The sequence below is a fragment of the Palaemon carinicauda genome, chromosome 28 (assembly GCF_036898095.1).
Source record: "Palaemon carinicauda isolate YSFRI2023 chromosome 28, ASM3689809v2, whole genome shotgun sequence".
NCBI lineage: Eukaryota > Metazoa > Arthropoda > Malacostraca > Decapoda > Palaemonidae > Palaemon > Palaemon carinicauda.
Window position 1 is genome coordinate 99,500,588 of NC_090752.1, and position 7,500 is coordinate 99,508,087.

The following is a 7,500-nucleotide window of genomic DNA, read 5'->3' on the forward strand; positions in this document are numbered from 1 at the left end:
CTTGTTTTTGCTAGAGCAACTAATACTAATTTTCCTTTATCAGTCCTTGTTTTTGCTAAGAGCAACTAATACTAATATTCCTTTATTAGTCCTTGTTTTAGCTAAGAGCAACTAATACTAATGTTCCTTTATTAGTCCTTGTTTTAGCTAGAGCAACTAATACTAATGTTCCTTTATTAGTCCTTGTTTTTGCTGAGAGCAACTAATACTAATATTCCTTCAGTAGTCCTTTTTTTTGCTAAGAGCAACTAATACTAATTTTCCTTTATCAGTCCTTGTTTTTGCTAAGAGCAATTAATACTAATATTCCTTTATTAGTCCTTGTTTTTGCTAAGAGCAACTAATACTAATATTCCTTATTCCCCTTCCTAACTGGAATATTTTCCCTGTTGGAGCCCTTGGGTTTATAGCATCCTACTTTCCCAATTAGGGTTGCAGCTTAGCAAATAGTAATAATAATATCCTGTCAATTGGAAATGTCCCTGCCTGGCGTCTGACAGACTCGAGTTCGAGACCCGCTCAAACTCGATGGTTTCTTGTAGTGTCTGCAAACCTCACCCTTCTTGTCAACTAAGGGAGTTTGAGGGAGCCTATAGGTCTGCCTGCTGAGTCATCAGTAGCCACTGCCTGGCCCTCCTTGGTCCTAACTTGGATGGAGAGGGGACTTGGGCACTGATCCCATGTATACTGTCTTGCTAGTTAGTGCAATGTCACTGTCTCTTGCTTCTGCCATTCATGAGTGGCCTTTAAACCTTTAAACTTTTGACGTTGTTACTTTTTTTAGAATTATTTATTGTTAATTTGTTCTCTTCATTTATTTATTTCCTTATATCCTTTCCTTACTGAGCTAATTTTCCCTGTTGGAGCCCCTGGGCTTATAGCATTTGCTTTTCCAACTAGGGTTGTAGCTGGATAGTAATAATAATAATAATAATAATAATAATAATAATAATAATAACTGCAGCCATACAGGTTTTGATCATGGACCACTAATGAATGTCACATTTGAGACATCAGGCAGGCACCAATCTACACCCCAATCTGTTTTATGGAGACCAGTAATCATTGTAATGGACCTATTCAGCTCAAATTCAATCTGCACTGAATTAATGGGATTAAAAGACACAAGAGGCGTGACAGCAATATAGGTCATTGATTTCCCATACAGTTCATAGAGCGCTTTTAATAAGAGATACACCTATAGCAACGAAAACGAAAATCTTACATATATGGTATGTAAAGAAATGTGTATCTACTTTTTGGTTACAACCATATTTCATGAACAGTTTATAACTGTCGTCGTCCCAACCCGAGGCCAGCCTGTCTCCATTGACCCTTCTATAATACAGAATGAGGATATTTCTGTCGTTAGACCTACTTTCAGGATGTTACGTGACGTCCTAGGATTAGGACTTTCCATCTTATCCCTTTACAACATCAGTTACATTTGACAGCAAGAGTATATCACTATAAAGAATAACAAACTAAAATGCAGATGAATATGAGACGTGTAAAATTTCTATAAAGATCAGTAACGAGTATTACTTTCAAAGGCAGAAAACTTATTCTACCTTAACTCCAGCGAGACAGTAGTATAAAGAAATGTAAATATATATATATATATATATATATATATATATATATATATATATATATATATATATATATATATACATAATATATATATATATACATATATATATCCTATATATATATGTATATATATATATAAATTTTATATATATACTGTATATATATATACAGTATATATATATATATATATATATATATATATATATATATATATATATAAATATATATATATATATATATATATACATATATATATATATATATATATATATATAATATATATATGATATATATATATAGAGAGAGAGAGAGAGAGAGAGGAGAGAGGAGAGAGAGGAGGATGAGGAGATGAGAGAGAGAGAGGACACACACACACACACATATAAATGACTGACACCCATCAAAATCGAGACTTGACCAGAGAAGGACATGGCCATCGATTACGGTATTCACCTCTCCTGATATAATCCAATTCGAACCAATCAACCGAAGACACTCGCCTTGTGAGTCCCGATGCCCCCCCCCCCCCCACGTCTACTTGGCACACCACGGACATATACGGTTTCTGAAAGCAAGCTATTGCAAGCTATTGCGTTAAGCAGATCCGTGACACCTGTGTTTAATCGCCTGAGCATGTGTAATTCAAATTGAGCTGGCAATTTGAAGGCAGGAACCTGTGATTGGTTAGAATTATCTTGTCCGACCAATCAGCGATCGGAAACGTTTCGGAGCTAAACGGGCACCCCTGCGAGTCGGTGCAAATCTGCTCGCTAAAAAGAATTGGCTATAGGTTGTCCTTCTATTTACTCTTCTATTCCATTCTATTCAGCTTTCTGCCGTTCGCCTCTAGTTCATTGAAACATCACTTGTTTGAACTTCCACTGGACTCTTCTCAAATTATTCTTTATTTTTCATCCCTTTCCTTACCATTCAATCCATCTCTTCAATCCCCCTTTTAATCTTATTCCATTTTATTCATTTTCCTTCTATTCACTTTCATTCTAAACCACCCACCCCCTTCTTATTCTTTCCATTTCCTTACCGTTATCATCCGCTAGCTTCTATTGCTCAAATATCTCTCTTAATTAATGCCTTCTCAACCATCTCCCCCTTTCCTCCTTATTCCTTTTCCCTTCTTTCTCTTCCAATCGCACTCTCCCACCTTCATTCCTTTTCCCTTCTTTCTCTTCCAATCGCACTTACCCACCTTTATTCCTTTTCCCTTCTTTCTCTTCCAATCGCACTCTCCCACCTTCATTCCTTTTCCCTTCTTTCTCTTCCAATCGCACTCTCCCACCTTCATTCCTTTTCCCTTCTTTCTCTTCCAATCGCACTCTCCCACCTTTATTCCTTTTCCCTTCTTTCTCTTCCAATCGCACTCTCCCACCTTTATTCCTTCTCCCTTCTTTCTCTTCCCATCGCACTCTCCCACCTTCATTCCTTTTCCCTTCTTTCTCTTCCAATCGCACTCTCCCACCTTCATTCCTTTTCCCTTCTTTCTCTTCCCATCGCACTCCTCCCACCTTTATTCCTTTTCCCTTCTTTCTCTTCCCATCGCACTCTCCCACCTTTATTCCTTTTCCCTTCTTTCTCTTCCCATCGCACTCTCCCACCTTTATTCCTTTTCCCTTCTTTCTCTTCCCATCGCACTCTCCCACCTTTATTCCTTTTCCCTTCTTTCTCTTCCCATCGCACTCTCCCACCTTTATTCCTTTTCCCTTCTTTCTCTTCCCATCGCACTCTCCCACCTTTATTCCTTTTCCCTTCTTTCTCTTCCCATCGCACTCTCCCACCTTTATTCCTTTTCCCTTCTTTCTCTTCCCATCGCACTCTCCCACCTTTATTCCTTTTCCCTTCTTTCTCTTCCAATCGCACTCTCCCACCTTTATTCCTTTTCCCTTCTTTCTCTTCCAATCGCACTCTCCCACCTTCATTCCTTTTCCCTTCTTTCTCTTCCAATCGCACTCTCCCACCTTCATTCCTTTTCCCTTCTTTCTCTTCCAATCGCACTCTCCCACCTTTATTCCTTTTCCCTTCTTTCTCTTCCCATCGCACTCTCCCACCTTCATTCCTTTTCCCTTCTTTCTCTTCCCATCGCACTCTCCCACCTTTATTCCTTTTCCCTTCTTTCTCTTCCCATCGCACTCTCCCACCTTTATTCCTTTTCCCTTCTTTCTCTTCCCATCGCACTCTCCCACCTTTATTCCTTTTCCCTTCTTTCTCTTCCCATCGCATTCTCCCACCTTTATTCCTTTTCCCTTCTTTCTCTTCCCATCGCACTCTCCCACCTTTATTCCTTCTCCCTTCTTTCTCTTCCCATCGCACTCTCCCACCTTTATTCCTTTTCCCTTCTTTCTCTTCCCATCGCACTCTCCCACCTTCATTCCTTTTCCCTTCTTTCTCTTCCCATCGCACTCTCCCACCTTTATTCCTTTTCCCTTCTTTCTCTTCCCATCGCATTCTCCCACCTTTATTCCTTTTCCCTTCTTTCTCTTCCCATCGCACTCTCCCACCTTTATTCCTTTTCCCTTCTTTCTCTTCCCATCGCACTCTCCCACCTTTATTCCTTTTCCCTCTTTCTCTTCCCATCGCACTCTCCCACCTTTATTCCTTTTCCCTTCTTTCTCTTCCCATCGCACTCTCCCACCTTTATTCCTTTTCCCTTCTTTCTCTTCCCATCGCACTCTCCCACCTTTATTCCTTTTCCCTTCTTTCTCTTCCCATCGCACTCTCCCACCTTTATTCCTTTTCCCTTCTTTCTCTTCCCATCGCACTCTCCCACCTTTATTCCTTTTCCCTTCTTTCTCTTCCCATCGCACTCTCCCACCTTTATTCCTTTTCCCTTCTTTCTCTTCCAATCGCACTCTCCCACCTTCATTCCTTTTCCCTTCTTTCTCTTCCAATCGCACTCTCCCACCTTCATTCCTTTTCCCTTCTTTCTCTTCCAATCGCACTCTCCCACCTTTATTCCTTTTCCCTTCTTTCTCTTCCCATCGCACTCTCCCACCTTTATTCCTTCTCCCTTCTTTCTCTTCCCATCGCACTCTCCCACCTTTATTCCTTTTCCCTTCTTTCTCTTCCCATCGCACTCTCCCACCTTCATTCCTTTTCCCTTCTTTCTCTTCCCATCGCACTCTCCCACCTTTATTCCTTTTCCCTTCTTTCTCTTCCCATCGCATTCTCCCACCTTTATTCCTTTTCCCTTCTTTCTCTTCCCATCGCACTCTCCCACCTTTATTCCTTTTCCCTTCTTTCTCTTCCCATCGCACTCTCCCACCTTTATTCCTTTTCCCTTCTTTCTCTTCCCATCGCACTCTCCCACCTTTATTCCTTTTCCCTTCTTTCTCTTCCCATCGCATTCTCCCACCTTTATTCCTTTTCCCTTCTTTCTCTTCCCATCGCACTCTCCCACCTTTATTCCTTTTCCCTTCTTTCTCTTCCCATCGCACTCTCCCACCTTTATTCCTTTTCCCTTCTTTCTCTTCCCATCGCATTCTCCCACCTTCATTCCTTTTTCCCTTCTTTCTCTTCCCATCGCACTCTCCCACCTTCATTCCTTTTCCCTTCTTTCTCTTCCCATCGCACTCTCCCACCTTTATTCCTTTTCCCTTCTTTCTCTTCCCATCGCACTCTCCCACCTTTATTCCTTCTCCCTTCTTTCTCTTCCCATCGCACTCTCCCACCTTTATTCCTTTTCCCTTCTTTCTCTTCCCATCGCACTCTCCCACCTTCATTCCTTTTCCCTTCTTTCTCTTCCCATCGCATTCTCCCACCTTTATTCCTTTTCCCTTCTTTCTCTTCCCATCGCACTCTCCCACCTTTATTCCTTTTCCCTTCTTTCTCTTCCCATCGCACTCTCCCACCTTTATTCCTTCTCCCTTCTTTCTCTTCCCATCGCACTCTCCCACCTTTATTCCTTTTTCCCTTCTTTCTCTTCCCATCGCACTCACACACCTTTATTCCTTCTCCCTTCTTTCTCTTCCCATCGCACTCTCCCACCTTCATTCCTTTTCCCTTCTTTCTCTTCCATCGCATTCTCCCACCTTCATTCCTTTTTCCCTTCTTTCTCTTCCCATCGCACTCTCCCACCTTCATTCCTTTTCCCTTCTTTCTCTTCCCATCGCATTCTCCCACCTTTATTCCTTTTCCCTTCTTTCTCTTCCCATCGCACTCTCCCACCTTCATTCCTTTTTCCTTCTTTCTCTTCCCATCGCATTCTCCCACCTTTATTCCTTTTCCCTTCTTTCTCTTCCCATCGCACTCTCCCACCTTTATTCCTTCTCCCTTCTTTCTCTTCCCATCGCACTCTCCCACCTTTATTCCTTTTCCCTTCTTTCTCTTCCCATCGCACTCTCCCACCTTTATTCCTTCTCCCTTCTTTCTCTTCCCATCGCATTCTCCCACCTTCATTCCTTTTTCCCTTCTTTCTCTTCCCATCGCACTCTCCCACCTTTATTCCTTTTCCCTTCTTTCTCTTCCCATCGCACTCTCCCACCTTTATTCCTTTTCCCTTCTTTCTCTTCCCATCGCATTCTCCCACCTTCATTCCTTTTTCCCTTCTTTCTCTTCCCATCGCACTCTCCCACCTTCATTCCTTTTTCCCTTCTTTCTCTTCCCATCGCACTCTCCCACCTTTATTCCTTTTCCCTTCTTTCTCTTCCCATCGCATTCTCCCACCTTTATTCCTTTTCCTTCTTTCTCTTCCCATCGCACTCTCCCACCTTTATTCCTTTTCCCTTCTTTCTCTTCCCATCGCACTCTCCCACCTTTATTCCTTTTCCCTTCTTTCTCTTCCCATCGCACTCACACACCTTTATTCCTTCTCCCTTCTTTCTCTTCCCATCGCACTCTCCCACCTTCATTCCTTCTCCCTTCTTTCTCTTCCCATCGCATTCTCCCACCTTTATTCCTTTTCCCTTCTTTCTCTTCCCATCGCACTCTCCCACCTTTATTCCTTTTCCCTTCTTTCTCTTCCCATCGCACTCTCCCACCTTTATTCCTTCTCCCTTCTTTCTCTTCCCATCGCACTCTCCCACCTTTATTCCTTCTCCCTTCTTTCTCTTCCCATCGCATTCTCCCACCTTCATTCCTTTTTCCCTTCTTTCTCTTCCCATCGCACTCTCCCACCTTTATTCCTTTTCCCTTCTTTCTCTTCCCATCGCATTCTCCCACCTTTATTCCTTTTCCCTTCTTTCTCTTCCCATCGCACTCTCCCACCTTTATTCCTTTTCCCTTCTTTCTCTTCCCATCGCACTCTCCCACCTTTATTCCTTTTCCCTTCTTTCTCTTCCCATCGCACTCACACACCTTTATTCCTTCTCCCTTCTTTCTCTTCCCATCGCACTCTCCCACCTTCATTCCTTCTCCCTTCTTTCTCTTCCAATCGCACTCTCCCACCTTTACTCCTTCTCCCTTCTTTCTCTTTCCATCGCACTCTCCCACCTTTATTCCTTCTCCCTTCTTTCTATTCCAATCGCACTCTCCCACCTTTATTCCTTCTCCCTTCTTTCTCTTCCCATTGCACTCTCCCACCTTCTCCTCCTCCTTAGATCTCTCTCAATCGCTTCCAATTCTCCTCATCACCTCCACGCTCCTTGCAACCGCATCTCAACCCCCCCCCACCCCTCTCTCTCTCTCTCTCTCTCTCTCTCTCTCTCTCTCTCCTCACGGCAACCCGTTCGTTGTTCAAGTAATTTCTTAATTTTGGTTCCTCCCCGATGAAGGTCATCATTATGAACAGTTGCTCTAATTAGGGACTGAGTTTACAACAACCAAAAAAACACTTATTTTCAGTGATTTTTAAGATTCTCTCTCTCTCTCTCTCTCTACAACCAAGAAGAAACACGTATTTCAAGTAACCTTAAAGATCTCTCTCTCTCTCTCTCTCTCTCTCTCTCTCTCTCTCTC

The 7,500-nt window shown here is 42.5% G+C and overlaps 1 protein-coding gene across 7 annotated transcripts in view; it reads right to left on the reverse strand.

Annotated features, from left to right (window-relative positions):
* Nucleotides 1–7,500, reverse strand: part of sdk (sidekick cell adhesion molecule) — a 223,097-nt gene that overhangs the window by 103,849 nt on the left and 111,748 nt on the right. The gene's annotated exons all lie outside the window — the stretch shown is intronic.